The following is a 23,442-nucleotide window of genomic DNA, read 5'->3' on the forward strand; positions in this document are numbered from 1 at the left end:
TGAGTCGGTTTGTTGTTTTTTTAGAGTTACGTTTTTTTTTTTCTTTCTTTCTCTTCCTTTGCTTTTTTCTTCGTTTCCATCTTCCTATCTTCTTTTTTTCTCTTTGTCTTTTTTTATAATTTCCTTCTCCTTTCCTCTTTTCTTCTACCTTTTCTTCTATCTTCCTGTTTGTTTTTTTGTTCTTTCCTTCTCCCCTTTTCTCCCTCTTTATCTCCCCTCTTCCTTTTTTGTCCTTTCTGCCTTCTTCCTTTCTTTCTATCTACCTCCCGTTCCATTTTTCTTTCAGCCTTTCTATTTTCTCTATTTATCTCGAGTTTTATCTTCCCCTCCCTTTTATCTTTCAGTCTTCATCCCCTTCTTTCTTTATTCCCTTCTTTCCACCATTCTATCTTCTTTCCCATCTTCCTATCTTTATCTTACTTCCCTTTATCGCTCTGTTTCCCCTCCCCTTCTTTTTATTCTTTATCTTCCAATCTATCTTCTCTTTCTTCTATCTATGTATCTTCCTTCCAGTCTTATCTCTCCTTTTATCTTACCTCTCTCTCTCTCTCTCTCTCTCTCTCTCTCTCTCTCTCTCTCTCTCTCTCTCTCTCTCTCTCTCTCTCTCTCTCTCTGTCTTCTCCTCTCTTCCCCCTTCGTTTTTTTTTAACTTTTTTCTCATCCTTTACGGTCCAGTGTTTTTTTTCCCCCTTCGTGTGTGAGTCACCGCTCCACCAGACCACCGTAAGCTCAGGTGAATCAGCGTTGCCTCACCTGCTTACGTTACCTGTGCCGGTTACTAATTTACCGCCACCTCTCCCCCCCTTTTCCTCTCCATCCCCCCTCCCCCCACCCCGCCGCCCCGCCAGGTACAGGTAGAGAAAGGTGTGAATTTGCTTTTTGTTGTTATTTTTTTTTTTTGGCATCATTATTACTGTTGTCTTCTCCATTACTTTCTGTTATCATCATTATCATCATCATCATCAGCAGCAGCAGCATCCCTTTCTTCCTTTCCTTCCTTCTGTCATCTCTTTATCTTTTTGTCTCTTTTTCTCCTCTCTTCCTTTTTTCTTCTTTTTTCCTCCCTTTGTTTGCTCTTTATCATCTTCTTTTCCTTTCTTTCTTTCTCTTTTACTATCATCATTCTTGCCTCTTTCTATCTTCTCTCTCTTTTTTTTTATCTCTCCTTTTTTTGGCTTCCTATCTTCATTTATATTCTTCCGATCTTCATTTTCTTCTTCCTATCTTCATTTTCTTCTTCCTATCTTTTCCTCCATCTTCCCTTCCTTCTTTCTACCCTCTCAGCTACTATTTATTTCTTCTTTCCTCTCCTTTCATCACCCTTCCCTTCTTTTTACCTTCCTATCTTCATTCTCTTCTTCCTTTCTTTTCCTCCCATCTCTCCTCCCTTCTTTTTGCCTCTCTGTCTACTATTGTCTTCTTCTTTTCTTTCCTATTGTCATCTTTCTCTTTTTTCCATCCTTCTATCCACCTTATCTTCTTCCCATCATCACCATCACCACCGTCACACTTCCACTATCACCATCATCACACCGTTACCAGCAGTCATCACCATCACCTCCACCTTCACTATCACCGTCACACCACCGTCACCATCCGTATCACCACCGTCACAGCTACACGACCTCAACACCATCAACGGGTTAAGAAATAATGATAGTGATGGGATTTTGAGAAGAAAGGAGAAAGGGGGAAACTATAATGAGTGCGCAAGGAAGGGAAGAAAAGAATGTAAGAAAAGGAGTGGGAGAAGAGAAGGAAAGGGAGGATAGAGAGGGAGAGGTAAAGAAAGGGAAGGAGGAAAGAGGGAAAGAGAAGGAAAAGGAAGTGAGTGAGTGAGAGAAATGGAAGAAGGAGAAAACAATAAGTGAAGGAAGGAGAGATATAGAGGAAGGAAAAGGAAGAAAAGGAATGAGGGAAGAGAAGGGAGGGAGGATAGAGAGGGAAGGAGGAAAGAGGGAAAGAGAAGGAAAAGGAAGTGAATGAGTGAGAAAAATGGAAGAAGGAGAAAACAATAAATGAAGTAAGGAGAGATAAAAAGGAGAGGAAGAGAAGGAAAGAAAGGAAGAGAAGGGAGCGATGGATTGGAGAGAGAAAGGAAAAGGGAAGTAAAAGAAGGAAAGGGGTGAGAGAGGAAGGGAGGGAGTATAGGATTGAAAGAGAAGAGAGAAGGAAAGGAAAGAAATTGGGGTATGAAAAATAAAGGATTAAGGGAAAAGAAAAGACAGGAAGGTAAAGTAAAATCGGAACATACACTATATCCGCGCGTTGCCTCGGTGTTCATCTCCGTCACATCGGCCTCTGAACGGAAACAATACAAAAAGTTCACATTCTTCCGTAAGAGCCAACACGTAAGAGCTGTCACGTGTCTGCCTTTCTCTTCCCGTTTTTTGTTGGGTCCCGTAAGAAAGGAAGAGAGAAAAGTAAGGAAGGAAACGACCCAGAGGTATGTGTACGTGTTAGTAGTTAGGGCAGAAGTGGACCAGGTGGAGAGGTGGAATAAGAACCCATGCTGTACGTGATAATAATTAGGCCAGACAGAGAACCAGGTGGAGAGGTGGAATAAGAACCTATGCTGTACGTGATAGTAGTTAGGGCAGACAGTGGACCAGGTGGAGAGGTGGAATAAGAACCTATGCTGTACGTGATAGTAGTTAGGGCAGACAGTGGACCAGGTGGAGAGGTGGAATAAGAACCTATGCTGTACGTGATAGTAGTTAGGGCAGACAGTGAACCAGGTGGAGAGGTGGAATAAGAACCTTTGCTGGCACTAACGGAAAGAGGACCAGGTGGAAAGAACGAAATAGAACCTTTGCCGGAGAAGGATGGAATACACTAACACCAAACAAAGAACCAGATGTAGAGATAGAACCTTTGGCGAAGCAAGACTGAGTACACTAACATCAGACAAATAGATAGATAGATAGAGAGAGAGAGAGACAGAGACAGATAAACATACAGATTGATAGATAAATGGATAAATAGATAGATAGATAGATAGATAGATAGTGAGAAAGAGAGCCGTGGAAGACTATGGGAAAGACCTTGATTCTGCAGTAAAATTATAATAATGACAATAATAATGATACGAATGATGATGATGATGATACCTAATTACCATCACCAATTTCCCCCATTCCTCCTGTCCACCCATTCCCTCACCCACTGACCTATTTCCCTCCCTCCCTCCCTCCACTTTGCATACCTAATCATCTCCTATTTCCTCTTATTCCGCCTCTTATCTTCCCCCTCTCTCTTACACTCTTACTTTCCTTTTTCTGTTACCTTCACCATCTGGAGAAAGAGAGGAAGATGGGAAGAAAGATAGAAAGATTAGAGGAAGGAAGGTAAGATAGAAGGAGGGATAGGAAGAAGGGAAAGATATAGAGGGAAAAGAGAGTAAAAGAGATATAGAGGAAGGTTAGATGACAAGAAAGATAGAAAAAGAGAAGAGGAAGATAGACAGAAAGAGAAGAGAAAAGATAAGAAGAAGAAGGGATAGGAAGAAGGGAAAGATATAGAGGGAAAAGAGAGTAAAAGAGATATAGAGGAAGGTTAGATGACAAGAAAGATAGAAAAAAGAGAAGGAAGATAGAAAGAGAAGAGAAAAGATAAGAAGAAGAAGGGAAAGATAAGAGGGAAAAGAGAGTAAAAGAGATATAGAGGAAGGTTAGATGACAAGAAAGATAGAAAGAAAGGAAGATAGTCAGGGAAGATAAGAAAAGAGAAACAAAGAAAGGTAAAACCACTATCTCCCACCACTCACCCTGCCTCACTCACCCTGCCTCACGCACCCTGCCTCACTCACCCTCTCCCACCCTCTCCCTTGTCCACTTCACCCCTCTCACCCACTAACCCATTTCCCTCCCCTTCTCAGTCGTGTATATTCACTGACCTGTATTTCCTCTTCTCATTAGAATACTACGGCTTCTTTCATTCTCCCTCCCTCTCTCTCCCTCTCTGCCTATCTCGTGTTTCCTCCTCCCCTTCCTTTCTCTTTCTCTCCCTGTGTCTTACTTCCATTCTCTTTTCTTTCTTTTGTTTTGTTTTCCTTTCTTCTATCTCCTATTTACGTCTCTCCTTCCCTCCCTCTCTGCCTATCTCGTGTTTCCTCCTTCCCTTCCTTTCTCTTTCTCTCCCTTTGTCTCACTTCCATTCTCTTTCTTTTCTTTCTTTCCTCTATCTCCTTATCTCACCCTTCCTTCTTATCAATATCTCTCCTTCCTTTCCTTCCAGCTGATCTTCTTTCCTCCTTCTCTCTTCCTTTCCTTTCTTTATCACTCATTCTCCTTTGTCTCCCTACCATTCTTCTTTCCTTTCTTCTTTTTCTTTTTCTCCATTTCCCTCCATATAGCGCTCCTTTCCTCCCTTCCTTCCTCCCTGCTTCTTTCTCCCCTTCGTTTTTTTTCCAACCTCTTTCTCTCCTTTCTTTCAGTTTTCTCTCCTGCTCTTCCTTGTTTCCATGTTTCCTTTCCTCCATCCCATCCTCCTCCTCCTCCTCCTACCTCCTTTTCCCCTTCTCCTTATTTCTTCCTTCATCTGTATCTTGTTTTCCTTTCCTGCTCTTTCGTGTTTCCATGTTTCCTTCCTTCCCTCCATCCGTCCCATCCTCCTCCTCCCTTCCTCTAATCAGGCATGGACAGGTAAACCAAACCAAATTACCTTACAGAGACGCACAATTATTCCCTCCATTGTGTTTCCCTCTTCTCTCCCTCCTCTCTCCCTCCTCTCTCCCTTCCTCCCTCTCCCTTCCTCCCTCTCCCTTAACCACCTGTAGCTTTCACCTGGCTTACCTTTCTCCCCTCCTCCAGGTAACCATCCCTATCGTGGGGCTCGAACACCTGTACGCAGCGTGGCAGGTGTAATTAAGGTGTTTACTCGGTCTTTCAGCCATGGAATAATGAGCCTACTGGTTGCGTTTGTTTACCTTTGATTTTCTTTTTCTACCTGTCTGTCGGTCGTGAGGTTATATATTCTTTTCTTTGATTTTTTTTATTTTCCTTCTGTCTGATTTTTTATTCTTCTCTCTGTCTCTGTGTGTGTCTCTGTGTGTCTCTGTGTGTCTCTGTCTCTGTCTGTCTCTGTCTCTGTCTCTCTCTCTCTCTCTCTCTCTCTCTCTCTCTCTCTCTCTCTCTCTCTCTCTCTCTCTCTCTCTCTCTCTCTCTCTCTCTCTCTCTCTCTCTCTCTCTCTCTCTCTCTCTCTCTCTCTCTCTCTCTCTTTTCTTTTGTTTTTCCTTCCCGTTTACGTCTGTCAGTCAAGGAGTTAACTATTCAACCGATCTTTGTTCATCTTCTCTTTTCGTTTTTCTTTTCTTTTCTTTTTGCTTCTGTCTGATTTTCTTTTCTTCGCCACTGTGAGTTTCTGATTTTCATTCACTCATTAATTATTTGCTTTATGTTTACTCTTCATCTTTTCCTGTCTCACTAATTTATTTTTCCTTCCTTTCGCTTTTAACTTTTTCCTCTTATCTTCTTTTGTTCAGTTTCTTTTATCTTGTTTTATTTCCATTCGTTTATTTTCTTCTTCCTTTCGCTTTATATACCGTTTCGTCTTTTGCCTTCCCTTTGTTGTTGTTTTCTTTCTATTCCTTCTGTCAACATTCTCACACTCTTATATCACATTCATTCCCTTTCCTTTAACCTTCTTTTTTTATATATTTCTTTCCGCTCTTATTTCCTTTCCTTTCTCACTTCTCTCGTTTTCTTTTCTCGTTTTTCCTTTCCACTTTCTCATTTCATTACATATATTTTTCTCTCTTGCTCTTCTTATTATTTTTTTCCCACGTGTAATTTCTGTAGCCTGCCAAAATAATTAGTGCTTATATCTGTTGTTTTCCCTCATCATACTTATATATTTCTTTTCCTCCATCATTATCTTAGAAACGGGGGAAAATAATTGGGAAAGGAAAAAACATTACTGGGTTAACCGCATGTGCAAGAGTGTTGAAGAAAAAAAAAAAAGAGAAAGAAAGAAGGTGGTTGGTTACTCTGTGCAAATATACGAACGTGTGTGTGTGTGTGTGTGTGTGTGTGTGTGTGTGTGTGTGTGTGTGTGTGTGTGTGTGTGTACTTTTTCCTTTTTTATATTCAATGCAAATGACTTTAAGAAGGGGAGAAAGAATCAGAGCGTGTTGTACTGTGCGTAAGAGAGAGAGAGAGAGAGAGAGAGAGAGAGAGAGAATCCGAATCCTATATTTTTCTCAATTTTTATCTCTCTATCTCCGTTTCTTTTCTTTTTTTCTTTGGTCATGTCGTTCTCTTCGTAAAGTTGTAATGTTTTTTTTATCTTCATTCCGTGTCTCATTCCTTTAACCGAATCTTTTTTTTTTTCCAATCTGCAACGCCTTATTTTCTCTCTTTCTTTCTTCTCTTTATTTCACTTTGCTTGACTTTCTTCTCAAATATACTTCGTCGTGCTGCTCTCCTCGTCTCTTTCTATTCCACTTCCTTATCCGCTAATCACTTTCTTCCAACAAATCTTTAGCATCCTATTTTCTGTTTTCTTCTTATCTTTTCACTCTGCTTGACTTTTCTTCTTAACCCGGCAGCTGTGACGGACCCCTAATTCGAGCTGATTGTAGGCGGTGGCGGCATAGAGCAACCCACCATGCATGCCCTGGGTCATTATGGTGGATGAGAGATCTTGAAGTGGGCTAATTTGTCATGGCAGTCTGAATTAGCTATCCATACAGTAATCACTCGTCAAATTCTCTAAAGTAGATAACAAGCGACTCTCGGCTAGATGCCACGCCCCACGAGACTTTATTTTGTAACAAACACCACCCAAATAGAATGGAGTTTGAGTTAAAGTAAGTATTTTTAAAGGCTTTGTGGTTATGAGAGGAGTACTCTGATATACCCTCCATGCTCTTTTCTCAGTCTCAAAATGCAGTGTAATGTTAACGTTTCTCGGCCGCTTCTCGACTTTCCCATAGCCGAAGCCCGCGGGTTAATAAAGTTGTCATGTTCTTCGCTTCCAATCTAAGAATCACTTTTTGTCCATTTCTTACTTTCTCTTTCAATCTGTAGCATTTCATCTTCTCTTTTACATCTTTACCTTCCACGTTGCTTGACTTTCTTCTTAAAACACTTTGTCGTGCCTCTGTTATTTCATTTTTTTATCACATCCTGTAAACTCATTTTTCATCTGCTTCTTACTTTCTCTCCCTCTGCATCTGTAGCATTTCATCTTCTCTCTATCTTCTTTTTTTTTTTCACACCCCTTGACTTTCTTCTCTAAAAATCTCTCGTGTTTCTCTCATGTCGTTTTCGTGTTTCATTTCTTTACCCACTTATTAAATTTTTTTCCTTCAAATCTGTAGCATCTTATCTTCTTTGTTTTATTCTAATCTCTCTTCTCTGCTTGACTTCTAAAAAAAAATCATTTGTCATGTTTCTCTCATCTCATTTTCGTATTTTATCTCTTTACCCACTTCATACTTTTTTCCTCCAAATCTGTAACATCTTCTTTATTTTGTTCTTATCTTCACATTTCTTGACTTCTAAAAAAATACAAATTGTCGTGCCTCTCTCATCTCATTATCGTATTTTATTTATTTTCCCACATATTACTTTTTTTTCCTCCAAATCTGTAACGTTTTATCTTCTTTAAAAAATAATTGTCCTCTCTCTCTCATCTCATTATTATATTTATTTTATTTCATTATACTTTTTTCCTCCAAATCTGTAACGTTTTATCTTCTTCATTTTGTTCTTATCTTCACTCTGCTTGACTTCTAAAAAAAAAAATTGTCGTGCCGCTGTCATCTCATTTTTTCTTCACTTCCTGTAAACTAACAAACTCAAGTCATGGTTACCAATTTTCTCGCTTTCTCCTACGACCAAAAAAATGTGTGAAGCATCTAATACGCACTTCTCCTTGGGGTCAGTGTCATGATTATCTCTTATTTCCCTTCCTCTTTATTTCTTTCTCTTTTCTCGTGATATTTTTTTACCTTCGCTCTCTCTCCGTGTCTCTCTCTCCGTGTCTCTCTCTCTCTCTCTCTCTCTCTCTCTCTCTCTCTCTCTCTCTCTCTCTCTCTCTCTCTCTCTCTCTCTCTCTCTCTCTCTCTCTCTCTCTCTCTCTCTCTCTCTCTCTCTTCTTTTTACTCCCTCAAATCGTGTCTTCAAATTTCTAACGCAATTTCGGTTTTCTCTAAATTTTCCTCTTTTTTTCTAATTCCTTTTTCTTTATATAATTGTTTCCTTTACTATCGTTTTTATCCGTCCGTTTTCTCTTTTCTTTATCCATTTCCTTGTCATTTTTCTCTTCCTCTTGTTACAATTTCGCTTCCCATTTCCATCTTATTCTGGACACACACACACACACACACACACACACACACACACACACACACACACACCAGGAAGGGAAGAGAGAAAGTGAACCAGCATGACCATTATAATTATATCTACCACAGCACCCTCACCACCCATGCCTGAAGGGAAGCGAAGGGGAGGAAGGGAAGGGAAGGCAATAAGGAACGAAAAGGAAGATAAGTGAGTAAAAGTAGAAGGGGAAGGGAAGGGAAGGGAAGAGGAAGGAAGGAAGGGAAGGAAAAGGGAAGGAAGGAAGGGAAGGAAGGAAGGGAAGGGAAGGAAGGAAGGGAAGGAAGGGGAAGGAAGGGAAGGAAAGGGAAGGAAGGAAGGCAATTATAAGGGAACGAAGGCAAGGAAGGAAGGGAAGGAAGGGAAGGAAGGAAGGAAGGGAAGGGAAGGGAAGGGAAGGGAAGGCAATTATAGGGAACGACAGGCAAGGAAAGGGAAGAGAAGTGACGGGAAGGGAAGGGAAGGGAAGGGAAGGGAATAATAGGGAACGAAAGGCAAGGAAAGGGAAGGGAAGGGAAGGCAATTATAGGGAACGACAGGCAAGGAAAGGGAAGGGAAGTGACGGGAAGGGAAGGGAAGGGGATAATAGGGAACGAAAGGCAAGGAAAGGGAAGGGAAGGCAAGGATAAGAAACGGAAGAGAAGGGAAGGAAAGGGAAGGGACTTTCTCTTCCTGTTTCCCTTCCACCCACCCATATTCTCTCTCTCTCTCTCTCTCTCTCTCTCTCTCTCTCTCTCTCTCTCTCTCTCTCTCTCTCTCTCTCTCTCTCTCTCTCTCTCTCTCTCTCTCTCTCTCTCTCTCTCTCTCTCTCTCTCTCTCTCTCTCTCTCTCTCTCTCTCTCTCTCTCTCTCTCTCTCTCTCTCTCTCTCTCTCTCTCTCGTTTTATTATTATTATTATTATTATTATTATTATTATTATTATTATTATTATTATTATTATTATTATTATTATTATTATTGTTATTATTATTATTATTATTATTATTATTATTATTATTATTATTATTATCATTATTAACCCTTTTCTCTCTTATTCCAGGTATGTCTTCATCTGCTACCTGGTGGTCGTGAGTAATTAGAGAGAGAGAGAGAGAGAGAGAGGAAGGGTGTCTGTCATTATTTCCCACACTGAAGGTTAACAATCATTTAAACACAAAGAAAAGAAAAGGAAATCTTGCCATTGACCTTAATAACCACAAACACACACACACACACACACACACACACACACACACACACACACACACTAATGCCAATAATCACTGAATTACTAAACACAAACACAACGCAAACAGACAGACAGACCTACAGACAAAAAGATAGACAAAGAGACAAACGAATAAGAAGACAGACAGCAAGGAAGGAAGGGAGGGAAGAAAGGGAGTGAGTGAGCGAGGGAAGAAAGGGAATAGAGAAGAGGGGAAGAAGGGAAAATAGAAAAGGAGAAAGAGAAGAAGAGAAGAGAAGGTGTAAACATGGAAGAGATGAGAGAAGAAAAACGGGAATGAAGAACAGGAAGAGAATGGGAAGGAAGTGAAAATAAAAGAGGATAAAGAGAGGAAGAAAGGAGGATGAACAAACAGGAAAAAGACGAAGGGAGAAAAGAGGAAAGGAGAAGAAAGGAAGATAAGGAACAGAGAATAACAGAGGTGATGATGGAAACAAAAGAAAAACAAAAATAGGAAAAGAAATTGAAGAGGAAATAATGAAAGGGAAAGGATTGAAAGGGAAATGAAAGAATATAAAGGAAACATGAAGTAGATGAGAGGAAGGGAGAAGTGTGGCAGGAGAGAAGATATGCGAAGGAAAGGGAGGGAAGGGAGAAAAGATATGGAGGGAGGAAAGGGAGGAAAGGGAAAGAGGAAGACCCAAGTGTGGTAGGAGAGAAGCGAAGAGAAAGAAAGGGAGAGAGGGGGGAGAGAAGATATGAAGGGAGGAAGCGAAGGAAAGGGAGAGAAGGGGGAGAGGAAGGGAGATGTGTTGCAGGAGAGAAGCGAAGAGAGAGAAAGGGAAAGAGGGGAGAGAAAAAGGATATGAAGGGAGGAAGCGAAGGAAAGGGAAGAAAGGGAGAGAGGAAGGGACAAGTTTGGTAGGAGAGAAGCGAAAAGAAAGAAAAGGAAAGAAGAGAGAGGAAGGGAGAAAAATATTGAGGGAGGAAACGAAGGAAAAGGAGGAAGGGAGGAGGAGGAGGTAGGCAAGCTATTAACATCAACAATGGAGGAATGATCACACTTTTTACCTCGTTAATCGTTTCCTTTATTGCAGTTTTTATTGTTATCATTATTGTTTGTTTATATTCGTAATTGTTCGCAAGACTTTCTATTAAACGCGAACTGAGATCATTGAGGTTATGAAGAATGTTTTGTTTAATATATACTCTGTCTATCTATCTATCTGTCTATCTATTTATTTATCTATTACCTATATCTAACTATCTATTTATCTATTATTAAATGGATATAATTTTAAACTTTAAGGGTAAAAAAAAAAGATCAAGTAAAATTAAACAAAATATATAAAAAAAAAACAGGAAGATAAAAAAATTAGGAATCCATAGCAGAAAAAAATAACACACACACACACACACACACACACACACACACACACACACACACACACACACACACACACACACACACACACACACACACACACACACACACTCATTAAGCCAAACCTTGAATCACTAACCTTCTTATCGTGTGACCTCCTCCTCCCCCCCTTTTCCCCCTCCTCCTCTTCCTCCTTCATCCTTCCTCCTTCATCCTTCCTCCATTAGGTTGACCACAAATTAAAGGAAGGAAAGGGGGAAGCACAGTGATGGCCTTGGATAAGTATGTAATTTTATGGAGAATTGGTTGAGGTAATGAGAGAGAGAGAGAGAGAGAGAGAGAGAGAGAGAGAGAGAGAGAGAGAGAGAGAGAGAGAGAGAGAGAGAAAGCTGTAATTACTTAAGTGGTTGCATTTACACCTGTAGTTTTGTATATTTATTTAGTCTTAATTACTTCCCCCTCCACACACCTTACCTCCCTTTTTTCCCTTCTCTCCTCCCTTCCCTTCTTCCTCTCTTCCATTTTTCCTTTTATTACTCTCCTTCACTCTCCTCATGTTCTTATCTCCCTTCCTTATTATTCTCTCTCCATTTCCCTCTTCCTTTCCCCTATTCCTTCTCTCCCTTCTCTCTCCTCACTCCCCTTCCTTCTCTCCACTCTCCCTTCCCTTTCCTTCACCTTTTTCTTTTCCCTCCTTTTCCTCCCTTTCCCTTAGCACCTCACAGTGTGTCGTATGAGAGAGAGAGAGAGAGAGAGAGAGCGTAAATTACCAATAACATTCCTTTTTTATTTTATTTTTTTTATTTTGACACCACAAAGGAAATTGGAGGGAATCAGGCCACTCAATCGATCTGTTTTTCCCTTTCTTTATTTTCCTCTTTTTTTCCTTCCATGTTTCCTTCTCTATATTGGTAAAAAGTCACGTTCGGTAATGTCTTCTTCCTCCTTCCTGTTATTATCATTGTCTTTCGCTATTTTTATTGTTCATTTTTTTCTCCACATCATCATCTTCCTCTCTTCTTCCTTCCCTTCAGAGTTTTTCTTCTTTCTTCCTCCTCCTCTGTTCATGTCTTCCTTGCTTCCATCTTCGTTTCCTTTTTGCTATTTTCTTTTTGTGCATTTTCCTTCCTAATATCTTCCTTTCCTCTTGTTTTCTTCTTCCTCGTCTCTTCATGTCTTCCTTGCTTCCTCCTTCTTCTCTTCCTCTCCGTTATTTTCATTCTTTTTTTGTATATTTATCTTCCTCATCTTCCTTCCCTATTATTGATTTTCTTCTTCCTCCTTTGTTCATTCCTTCCTTGCTTCCATCTCTTCCTCTTCGTTTTTTTATCTTTATCTTTTGTTCCTTCCTTCTTTTCTTCGATTTTTATCTTCCTCTGAACATTCTTCTTTTTCCTTATTTTCAAACCTTATTTTCTACTTTTTTTATTGTATACTTTCATATCGTTTTCCTTTTCTCATCCCCTTCTTTTTTTATTTTGGTTCGTCCTTCCTTTCCTCTCATTTTCTCTTCTACTTTGCATTCTCCTTCCTCCTCTTATTTGAGTTGTTGTTGTTTTTCTTCTTCTTTTCAGAGTAGTCCATCATATCGCTTTCCTTTCCTCTCCATATATTTTTCTTTTACTTCGCGTCTTCCTTCCTTTCTCTTCTTCTTTATACAACTTTCTAATCATATAGTTCTCCATTTTTCCCTCTCTGTAATTACTTCCTCTCTCAGTGTTTCTCTCCTTTCTCTTCTTCATTTCCATATTCGTTTATTTTTATTCTGCATCTTTTATTCTTGATCTGTCTCTCACTTCCTTCTACTTTCTCTCTACATTTTTCTTCCCATTCCTTCTCACTTCCTTTCTTAACTCCCATATCTTATTTTTTCTTCTTCCTTTTCTCCTTCCTTTGGACCTTTTTTTCTTCCTATTCTCCTTTCGTACCTTCTGTCTAATCATTCTCACTTTTTCTTCTTCCCCCTCAAGTACAAGTTTTTTTGTAACGGAGGTGAGCACTGAGGCCACGCGCAGCTTTTACCAACAAGTTTTCTGTAGCCTGTTCTTCTATTCTGCTATGTTTCCTTCTATTCTTCCTTTTCCGCTGCTTTTCACGTCATCTGCTTTCCCTGCTTTCTCTCCTCACCTCTCCATTTACCTATATATCTATCTTCGTATCTATCCATCTATCTATTTATCTATCTTTCTATCTATCTATCTATCTGTCTCGGTGGCGTGAAAGCAGTAAGAATGTGACAAGGCGTGTTTAACGTGTCTAGTCTCCCGTTTTTTTTCTCATAGTTAAGGGGTGACTGTGGCGGAGAGAGAGAGAGAGAGAGAGAGAGAGAGAGAGAGAGAGAGAGAGAGAGAGAGAGAGAGAGAGCAACAGCCTCCACAACCGTCATCACAACAACAGCAGACGGAGATGAGTCAGGCTGCTGGAGGCAAGCAGGTGGATTGCTATCTTTGGAAGCATTAAAATCACCACCAAATAATATAATATAAAATAATTTCTCTGCTCTGGGAAAACTGTGTCGTTGCTGGAGGAGGAGGAGGAGGAAGAGGAGGAGGAGGAGGAGGAGGAGGAGGAGGAGGAGGAGGAGGAGGAGGAGGAGCTTGTGGGAAAAGTAGGAAGATTGAAGACGTAAAAGGAAAGATAAAAGTTAGAAGCGAAGTTGAAGTTCATTAAGAGAGAGAGAGAGAGAGAGAGAGAGAGAGAGAGTAATCGATAGTTCTCATGTGTAATTAAAAGGAAAGTTAAGAGAAAAAAAAAGAAAGTAATTGAGGGGAATAACCAAAGAACGAGAGAGAAAATCAATAACAATAATAATAATAATAATAATAATAATAATAATAATAATAATAATAATAATAATAATAATAGGTGTCAAGAAGTAAAATAGAAAGGCACGAATTTTATTACTGGGAAAAAAAGAGAAAGAAAGAAAAAGAAATAAAGAAAAAAGAGGAAAAGAAAGAAAAACTATGTGAGATTTATGGAAGGAAAAAGTAGAAAGTAACACAATGGGAACAGTGCCACCTCGCCCTCTTCTTCCCTTCTTCCTCCTCCTCCTCCTCTACCTTTTCATCCCTTCCTCCTTCTCCCCTTTTCTTCCTTCCTAAGCCTCCCTTTTTTCTTCTCCCTTTTTTATCCTTTCCTACAACTCATTTTCTCTTCTTTTTTTTCCTCCTTTCGTAAATCTTCCCTTTTTCTTTTTATCCCTTTTTATCCTTGCCTTCCTTTTTGTGTATCTCTCTTCCACATCTCTCTATCCTTCCTTCTCTCTCTGTCTCTCTCTTTCCTTCTCCATCCTTCCCATTATTTCCCTCCCTTTATATTCTGTTCTTTGCCTTATTCTTCCATACTTCTCTTTTTCGCCTTCTGTTATTTCTTCTCAAACCTTTCCTTTTCCTTCCTCCCTTTAATTTTCTCTATGCCTCTCTTTTCCACATCTCTCTTTCATTCCTTTTCTCTCTGTCTCTCTCTGTCATTTCTTCTCCAATCTTCCCTTTTCTTTCCCTCCCTTCATATTCTGTTCAATGCCTCATTCTTCCACCCCTTTTATCCTTTCTTTCCTCTTTTTCTTCCTTTCTCCAACCTTTCCCTCTTTTCCTTCTATTCTGTCCTTCCTTCTCTCTGTCTTCCCTTCCCCAACCTTCCCTCTCCTACCACCACCACCATCAGCCCCCCCCACCACCACCACACCACCCCAGCTTTCCCCCCACCTGGTCGCCACACCTGAGACGCGATTTCAATCCAATTTCAGGGCCTGCACACCTGCCAACACCTGTGAAATGGGGGTGACAATTTAGTAGACCACACCTGACTGCCTCCACTACCACCACCTCCACCACCACTCCACTTTCCCTCCACTTTTTGGCTTTCTGGTTGTGTCTGTTGCTGTGGTTGATCTCTCTCTCTTTGTCTCTCTTTCCTTCCTTCCTGGGCTGGTTTATGTTAACTGTTTTTTTTTTCTTTTCTTTTGTTTGTCTGTGATCAGTTATTTTGTGAGTTTAGTGGTTTTTTTCTTTTTTTCCTCAAACGTTGACTTAATTTCCTGTGACATTTGTTTCGTTTTGTGTATTTTATTTTTTTTCTTGTTTTTTTTTCTTCTTTTTTTCATTAGTATTATCTGTGTTATTTTCTTTCATCAATCTGTTACATTCATTTTTTTTTATTACCTGTAGTTTTCTTTGATCACCTTTTTTTGTCACCTGAGATTTATTTTAATGACTGTATACTGTATTTACTTCGTCTTGGGGAATCATCATCATCATCATCATCATCATCATCACCATCATCATCATCATCACCATCATCATCATCACCATCATCATCATTACCATCATCATCATCTGCAGCCGTTACAGTTACTCGTCCACTGCAGAACAAGAACCTTTCCTAATATCCTTCCCCCTCCCCCCCTCCCCCCTCCGTCCCCCTCCCTTCTCCCCACCTCCCCCCCCTCGCACACACTCCCGTAAGTCTTCCTGCACCACCACCACCACCACCACCACCTGAGCCTCTTCTGCACCATCTGCCGCCTCTCCTCTCACCACTACCACCACCACCACCACCACCCCCATCATCACCTCCACCACCACCACCACCACCATCATCACCTCCAGCTTTCTTCCCTTCACATAACGGCCATTTAGTTTCCCCTCGTAACCTTCCCTACACACACACACACACACACACACACACACACACACACACACACACACACACACACACACACAACCCTCTTTCTCCCGTGCTCTTAAAAAAAAAAAACATAACCACACACATCAGCACCCAACCTCAAGGCAACTGTACTTCTCTCCCACTTAGAACATCTTAAACGTCCCTTCTGTAACCTTTCTCTTGTCTCCCTTCTTGTTCTTTGTCTTAATAGCTCCGCCACAAGCCCATCTGCACCCTTATTCTGACAGGCGAGTTTCCCTTCCCTCCCTTCCTTCTCCCTTTCTTTCTCTCTTTTTCTTCCTTTATGATTATTAGCTGTCTCTTCTTTTTCTCCTCTAACGAAAATTCTCGTTTTTTGCATCTTATATTTTATCTTTCTTTTGTTTCTTTATTACCGTGTTTGTTTTCTTTTGATATGCTCCCTTATTTTGACAGGCGACTTTCCCCTCCCTTCCTTTCTCTCTCTCTCTCTCTCTTTGTTTTCCCATATGATCATCACCTGCCTCATTTTTTCCTTGTCTGACTCTATTTCTCGTTATTTGCGTCTTTATTTATCCTCTCCCTTGTAGTATCGCCTTTTGTTTCTCTGTTTATCACTGTTATGCTTCCTACAGTTTAACAGATGAATTTCCCTCTCTCCCTTTTTTCCCTCTTTCTTTTTCTCCTATATCCTCATCACCTGTTTCTTCTTCTTCTTCCTTCTCTAACAAAGAAGAATACGGAGATAGAAAGAGACAGAAAGAGAGCAGAGAAGAAAGTACAGAGAGAAAATAGAGAGACAGAAAAGGAAGAAAGTAGAGAGACAGCGACTGTACTTCTTATTCTTTACATCTAATTTATCCTCTATCTTGTAGCTTTTCCTTTTGTTTATCTACCTATCATTATGTTTGTTTAATTTTCATATCCTGCCCTCATTTTGATAGACGAATTTCCTTTACTCGGAGCAACTATATTATTCTTTCTTTTTCCATCTTCAGTATTCCTCGTCTAGTCTCTTCTTTGCCTCTCTGTCTTCCATCATGTTTGTTTCTTTGTCTTATTAACCTAAATATGGACTCACTTGCAGCCACAGTCTTATTGGTGGTTTATATTCCCTTTAAAACACCTAACTATATTTTTCTCTCACGACGTATTACAGTTTTCTCCTAATCTCTCTTTTAGTCTTTCCATTACTAGCGTGTTTATTCCTAGTCTTCATTACTTCTTAAACACACACACACACGCACACACATTACACAGCACTATTCTAATATGTAAAATTATCTTAACGCACCTGTATTTTTGCCACTTATCGTATTTATCTCTTTTTCAATCTTTTTTTTCCTCCTTCACTACTATACTTGTTTATAATTCTCCTCACAGCAAAATCAAACACTCGCACACTCATATGCAACCTCATTCCAACATTTATTTCTCCTTTAAATATTCTTTCTCTTCCATCTACGTCATCTATCTACTTATATCTTTCTTAATCTTTCTTTTTTTTCCTCGCTCACCAATATACTTGTTTCTAAATCTCCTCAGCAAAATCACACACACACGCACACACACTCATATGCAACCTCAATCCAGCATTTCTTTCTCCTTTAAATATTATATGCAACCTCATTCCAACATTTCTTTCTCCATTAGATATTCTTTCTCTTCCATCTACGTCATCTATCTATTTATATCTTTCTTAATCTTTCTTTTTTTTCCTCGCTCACCAATATGCTTGTTTCTAATTCTCCTCAGCAAAATCACACACACGCACACACACTCATATGCAACCTCATTCCAACATTTCTTTCTCCTTTAAATTTTCTTTCTTTTTCATCTACGTCATCCTCACCTGTTTGTTTGTTTTTCTCTCTGATTTCCTCCTCTACTACAGCCTTACTATTCACCTTCCCTAACCCCCTCCTCTTCCTCCTCCTCCTTCCATCTTTCTTTTCTTCCTTTATCATCTTTCTTCTTCCGTCTCCACGTCATCATTAGCTTGACAAATTGGTTCGTCTGTCATTGTGAGGGAACTGCAGTCATCTTGGAAACTGAATCTCTGTCGCTGTCTCTCTACTTTCTTCTTTTTCTGTCTCTTTCTTCTCTGCTCTCTTTCTGTCTCTTTCTATCTCCGTATTCTTTTTTTGTACTTCCTTCTCTGTTCTCTGTCTGTCTCTGTCTCTCTGCTGTCTTCTCTCTCCCTCTCTCTGTCTCTTGTGGTCTATATGCTGTCTGTACTTTCTTATCAGTTCTCTTTCTGTTTGTCTATATTTCTCTTGTCTTCTTTGTACTTCCTTTTCTGTTTTCTTTGTCTGTCTCTGTCTCGCTTCTTTCTTCACTCTCTCTCTCTCTGTCTCTTGTGGTCGATATGCTGTCTGTACTTTTTTCTCTGTTCTCCTTCTCTCTGTCTATATTTCTCTTGTCTTCTTTGTACTTCCTTCTCTGTTTTCTCTCTATCTCTGTTTCTCTACTGCCTTGTTTCTTCCGTCTCATAATTCTAATTCTTTCTGTCTCTCTTTTGTCTCCGGTTTTTCTCTTTATTCACAGTCTGCCAGTCACTTCAGCTGTCACTACATTGATTTAAATTGACTGCAGTAGTTGATTAAAACCACCTTTCTCTTCACTCATCTTTTCTTTTTATTCTTTACTTTAATCTTCATCATTATCATCATCATCATATTTTTTCTACGTATTTGTTTTCTTGTTTTTTTTTCTCTTCTTCCTTCATTTAATAACTTTTCTTGTCTCTTTCTTTTTATCCATTATCACAACCATCATCAGTATCATCATTACCTTCTTATGCGTCTTATTATTTTTTCCATCCTTCGTTTAATCACCGTTTTGGTCGCCTTCCTCTTTCTTCTTAACCTTAATTTCCATCACGTTCTCATTTTCATCATCATCGTTGTCTTTTACTTCTTTTCGTGGTCTCTTCCGTCTCTCTCCCTTCTCCTTCTTCACCATCACCACCACCATCACCACCGCCCTCACACATACATCTTTCCATATCTAGGTTACTCATACACTAGCGGTAGACAGACCATATTTAAGCATGTGTGTTACTCTGCTATATATCTTAGTTTAACACCTTCGTAGTAATCACGCCCAGAACTTTCCCTCAGCCCTGTCCCCCTTTTCCTTGCAAGATGATTTAGTGCTCTCTTCGGTGCGATACTGGGAAGGGAAATTATATGGAAGGGGGGCAGTGAGCGATGGGAGAAGGGGAGTGATGGGAAGCTATGGGGATTGCAAAAGGAGTTATTGAAAGGTGGAGGAGGGAGAAAAAGGTTTTGGTTAAGAGTAGATGGGGAAAGAAGGTGGAGAAGATAAGGTTTGAAGAGGATGGAGGCAGACTTGGAAGATGAAAGGGAAGATAGAGAGTAAGGGAGTTTGAATAAGAGGAGAAAGAGAAGGGAAAATAGAGTTAGGAGTGGAATAGAGGTAAGGAAATAAAAGAGGTTAAAAAGGAGAACGAAGAGGAAGAAGAGAAGGAAAAGAGAACGAGAAGAGAAGAAGGTTGAAGAAGAGAAAAAAGAGGAAATAGAGGAGAGAAAAAATATGATTAGGAGTGGAAAAAGAAGGTTAAAAAGGAGAACGAAGAGGAAGAAGAGAAGGAAAAGAGAACGAGAAGAGAAGAAGGTAGAAGAAGAGAAAAAAGAGGAAATAGAGGAGAGAAAATTTATGATTAAGAGTGGAAAAAGAAGAGAGGAAGAAGAAAGAGACAGAAGAGTAGGAGAAGGTGGAAGAGGAGTAAGAGGCGAAAGAAGAGGAAGAAGAAGAGGAAGAAAACTAATAACGCTTCAGAGACAAATGTGTGAAGTTGTTATTCCTCCTCCTCCTCTTCCTCTTCCTCCTCCTCCTCCTCCTCCTCCTCCTCCTCCTCCTCGTCTTGCCGTTTGATACTTTTCTCCCACTCGTTAGGAACCACTTTCTCCTCACACACACACACACACACACACACTCACACTCACACTCACTCACACACACACACACACACACACACACACACACACACACACACACACACACACAAGTTGGTACATGCGTTCGTGGTTTGATCTTTTTTTTTTTTTTGTTTTTTTTTAGAGAGAGAGAGAGAGAGAGAGAGAATTATATAAACTCACACAAATACAATCCACTAACTCTCAAACCTGATTATAATGATTACTATGATTATGATTTTGAAGACATGATTTTTAGCCTTTGTTTCCAGTACGTTAATTTTTTTTTCAATATATTTCTTTTCTAGTTCGTTTATTATTTTTCATTGTGTCTTTAATCCAGTTTTGTTCAGTGTTTTCAGTATCTTTCATTTTCATTGTTTGTTTCTATTCGTTTGTTTTCTTTATTGTTTTTTTTCTCTCTATTTATATTTATCAGGGTCGAAAGTTGCCTAATTTCGACCTTTTTCTTCTAGTACGATCCAACTCTTTTTTTTTTTTTTTTCATTGTGTTCTCAGATTGTCCAAACTTTTTCTGCGTTACTTTCTCGCAAGATTTTTTTTCCCGTACCTCAATCATTTTTTTATCTTTTATGATGCTCCGGGTTTTTTTCGATAGTCACTCTTCAAAATCTTACAGTAATACATTTCAATTTTCTTCTTCAGTATCTCTTTCTCTTCTTTCTTTCTCTGTGTCTTTTTTTTCCAGTATCTCCTTAAGTCACTTCTCCTACTATTAGCTTTTGCCACTTCTTCCACCTTTCTTTTTCAGCATATACCGTTTATTTCACTGAGTACATCGAGGTTTTTTTATGCAGTATGTACCATTCATATCGCTATCTCTACCCTTTTTTTAGTATATACCATTTATTTCCACTAGCTACTACTTTTTCATTATCTACCTTATTTCCTCAGGTTTCTTTTTTTCAACGTCACTATCAAAACACAAAGTCATCCCGGCGTCATTCCGTCACGCATTCCATTCCACGCGTTCAGGACCGCGGCATGATGACAGTTCGGTTGGCATTCCATTGTGTGGTGGGGTGTGGTGAGGGCGCGGGAGGTGATGGTGGTGGTGGTGGCTGTGGTGCGGTGATGAGGTGTGTAGTGTGGTGAGGGAGGAAGGAGGTAAGGAGAGGAAGTGGATATGAAGGTGGTGATGGTGGTGTTGTGGTGGTGTTTGCTTGGGTGTGGTGGGCAGGGAAAGGGTGTAGTGGAGGTGGTGGAGGAGGAGGTGGAGGGGGAATGCCTGAATGGTGCTGAGGAATGGTAGGATGTGATACAGAAGAGGAAAGGACAGGAAGAGAGAGAGGTTATTATAGGTGGTGGTGGTGGTGGTTGTGTTTGGTTACTAAGGTGGAAGAGGATTTTTTTTTTTTTTTTTACAGCTAAGGAGACAGTTCAAGGGCGTAAAGAAAAAAATATATAAAAAAAGCCCGCTGCTTACTGCTCCTGAATAGTGGTCAAAGGAGTGGCCAAAAAGAGAGGTCAATTTCGGGGTCAATTACGGGTCAAGAGAACGGTGGGGATTAAGGAGTACGTACAGAGAAGGAGGAGGAGGAGGAGGAGGAGAAGGAGGGACAGGAAGAGAGGTTAGATATAGGTCAGATAACATATGCACTGATGTGGGAAGGAGGTGATATGAGGGGGGGACGGGAAGACGTGGGGGAGGAAGCCGTGTGTGTGGACAACGGTGAACCATGTGACGGTTAGATATACAAAAGGGGGGATGGAAAGGTTGAATAGAGGATGGGACGAGGGGAGGCAGGGACTGTTACTGGGGCGAATCGGCAGGGAGGAATGGTGACAGGGCAAGGCGGGGAGAGGGAAGGAGTGGAAACTGTGGAATGGGGAGGAAAATGGTGGGTGAGAGGCGGAATAGTCGAGACATAGGTGCAGGAAAGGAATGGGAGAAGATAGAATGGGATGACATGGATGATGAGAAAGGGGAAGATGGGAAGCGATATGGGTGCTGGAAAGGAATGGGATAAGATAGGATGGGAGGAGACGGGGATAGGAAGGCTAGGGGAGAGGGGAGTAAGGCAGGAAAGGGATAGGGGAGAAAAGAAATGGAGTTGGGGGAGGTGAAATAGATTGGGAAGGGGAGAAGTGGTGTGAAGGGGACAGGATGAAGTGGGAGAGGGTTGTGGAAAAGGGGAAAGGAGGGAAAGGATTTGGGATTAGGTAGGCAAGGCAGAATGGGAGGGAGAGGGAAATGGATAAGGATGGAGGGTAAAGAGGCGGGATCAAACAAAGCAGAACGTTTCATTTCCTTCCTCTCGTTTCAGTTTCTCTTTTTCGATGTTCTTGCCCCGTTGAGCTAGGTCGAGAGAGAGAGAGAGAGAGAGAGAGAGAGAGAAGAAAATTGTAACTGCTGCTGCTGTTGTTGGTGTCACGGTTAGGAATGTGTTAATGGCAGGCGGAAAGTCAAGTCGACCTGTGTTTGTGTGCAGAAGAATTTGTTGCCGCGTAAAAAAATAAAGATGAAAATAAATAAATAAATAAATCGCAATAAATAAAGGAAAGAAAGGAAGAAATAGAAAGAAAAGAGGAAAAGGAAAAATGGAAAAAAGAAAGAAAGAAAGAATGAAAGAGAGAAAGAAACAATGAGAGAAAGAGGAAAAGAAAAAGATAGATAAAACGTCATTTCTTAGGTTGTAATAATCACTCATTTTTACTTAACTTAGTCATATGTTTGTTTGTTTTTATTGTTTATTAGCGTTGTATTTTTTGTTTGTTTGTCTTCTGAATGTTAGGGTTTTTTCCTCTCTTTCTTTCTTTTTTTTTCTTTTCTTTACATTTTTCTTTCCCTTTTTTCTTTTTTCTTTTCCTTTTTTTATTCTTTCTCTATTTTTTTTTTGCCATACTCGAGAACACACACACAAAAGATATATAAGGAAACTACAAGATGCCAGCCAAGATAATCTACACACACACAAATGCTTATAAAAACAGACCATTCATTAACTTTCCTCCCCATCCATAAATACATCTAACCTTCCTTCATTAATTTCAATCGTATTTGCAACGCCCACATAATTATCTAAATCATCCGTTCTCTGTATCCACCACAATTGTCAAGCTTTCTTTTTTTACCTGTCTCCTTCCTTAACCTGAATTTATATGTTCCGTTCCCATTGCTATGTTTATGTATCTTTTTATATGCATGTTTTCCTGAAAGTCATACAGTTATATCTATACGTCGTGGTTTGGTCTCATTCTCTGTTATTTTCTCTTTCTTGCTCCACCTTGCTTCGTATATACATATCTTTTTGGTCATACTTTTTTATTGCAAGGTCGTTCGGTCGTCACTTCCTTGGTTAGACGAAAAATGTGGGACGCGAAACATGACTCATATCCACCTTCCAGTCGTTATGTTTTGTTCACAGGCTCTTGAAATGACAGACAGACTCGGTGATCCATATGCAAGAACAGTGACCTGGGTAACGTACACTCAAACACAGTATTGCAAGAGTGTTTCAAGTTGCTAAGGACGTAACCAGAAAGAGAGACCCCCAGTTCCCTTCTTCCTGTCTGGCCTGCCCTAACTTCCTTTCTCCCTTCCTCAGTTCCCCATTTTTTCCCTCACTTCGTCTTTCAACCCCTCACTCACTCGCTCACTCATTCCATCCCTCCACAAAAAGAGATCCAGTTCCCTTCTTCCTGTCTGTTCTGTCCTCACTTCCTGTCTCCCTTCCTCAATCCCTCATTTTTTCCCTCACTTCGTCTTTCAACCCCTCACTCACTCGCTCTCTCATTCCATCCCTCCACAAAAAGAGATCCAGTTCCCTTCTTCCTGTCTGGCCTGCCCTAACTTCCTTTCTCCCTTCCTCAATCCCTCATTTTTTCCCTCACTTCGTCTCTCAACCCCTCACTCACTCGCTCACTCATTCCATCCCTCCACAAAAAGAGATCCAGTTCCCTTCTTCCTGTCTGTTCTATCGTCCTCACTTCCTTTCTTCCTTCCTCAATCT

The 23,442-nt window shown here is 40.2% G+C and overlaps 1 protein-coding gene across 10 annotated transcripts in view; it reads left to right on the forward strand.

Moving 5' to 3' along the window:
- The window catches only part of LOC126999805 (solute carrier family 35 member G1-like), a 134,508-nt gene that overhangs the window by 95,865 nt on the left and 15,201 nt on the right, over positions 1–23,442 (forward strand). For 5 of the 10 annotated variants that reach the window (XM_050862772.1, XM_050862775.1, XM_050862778.1 and 2 more), the window contains exon 3: positions 9,368–9,395. The exons of the other annotated variants lie outside the window; for them this stretch is intronic. The gene's annotated coding sequence lies outside the window, so the exon portion shown is untranslated. The remainder of the gene's footprint in view (positions 1–9,367; positions 9,396–23,442) is intronic. 10 annotated transcript variants of the gene reach the window in all.

This window comes from Eriocheir sinensis, chromosome 17 (genome assembly GCF_024679095.1).
Source record: "Eriocheir sinensis breed Jianghai 21 chromosome 17, ASM2467909v1, whole genome shotgun sequence".
NCBI lineage: Eukaryota > Metazoa > Arthropoda > Malacostraca > Decapoda > Varunidae > Eriocheir > Eriocheir sinensis.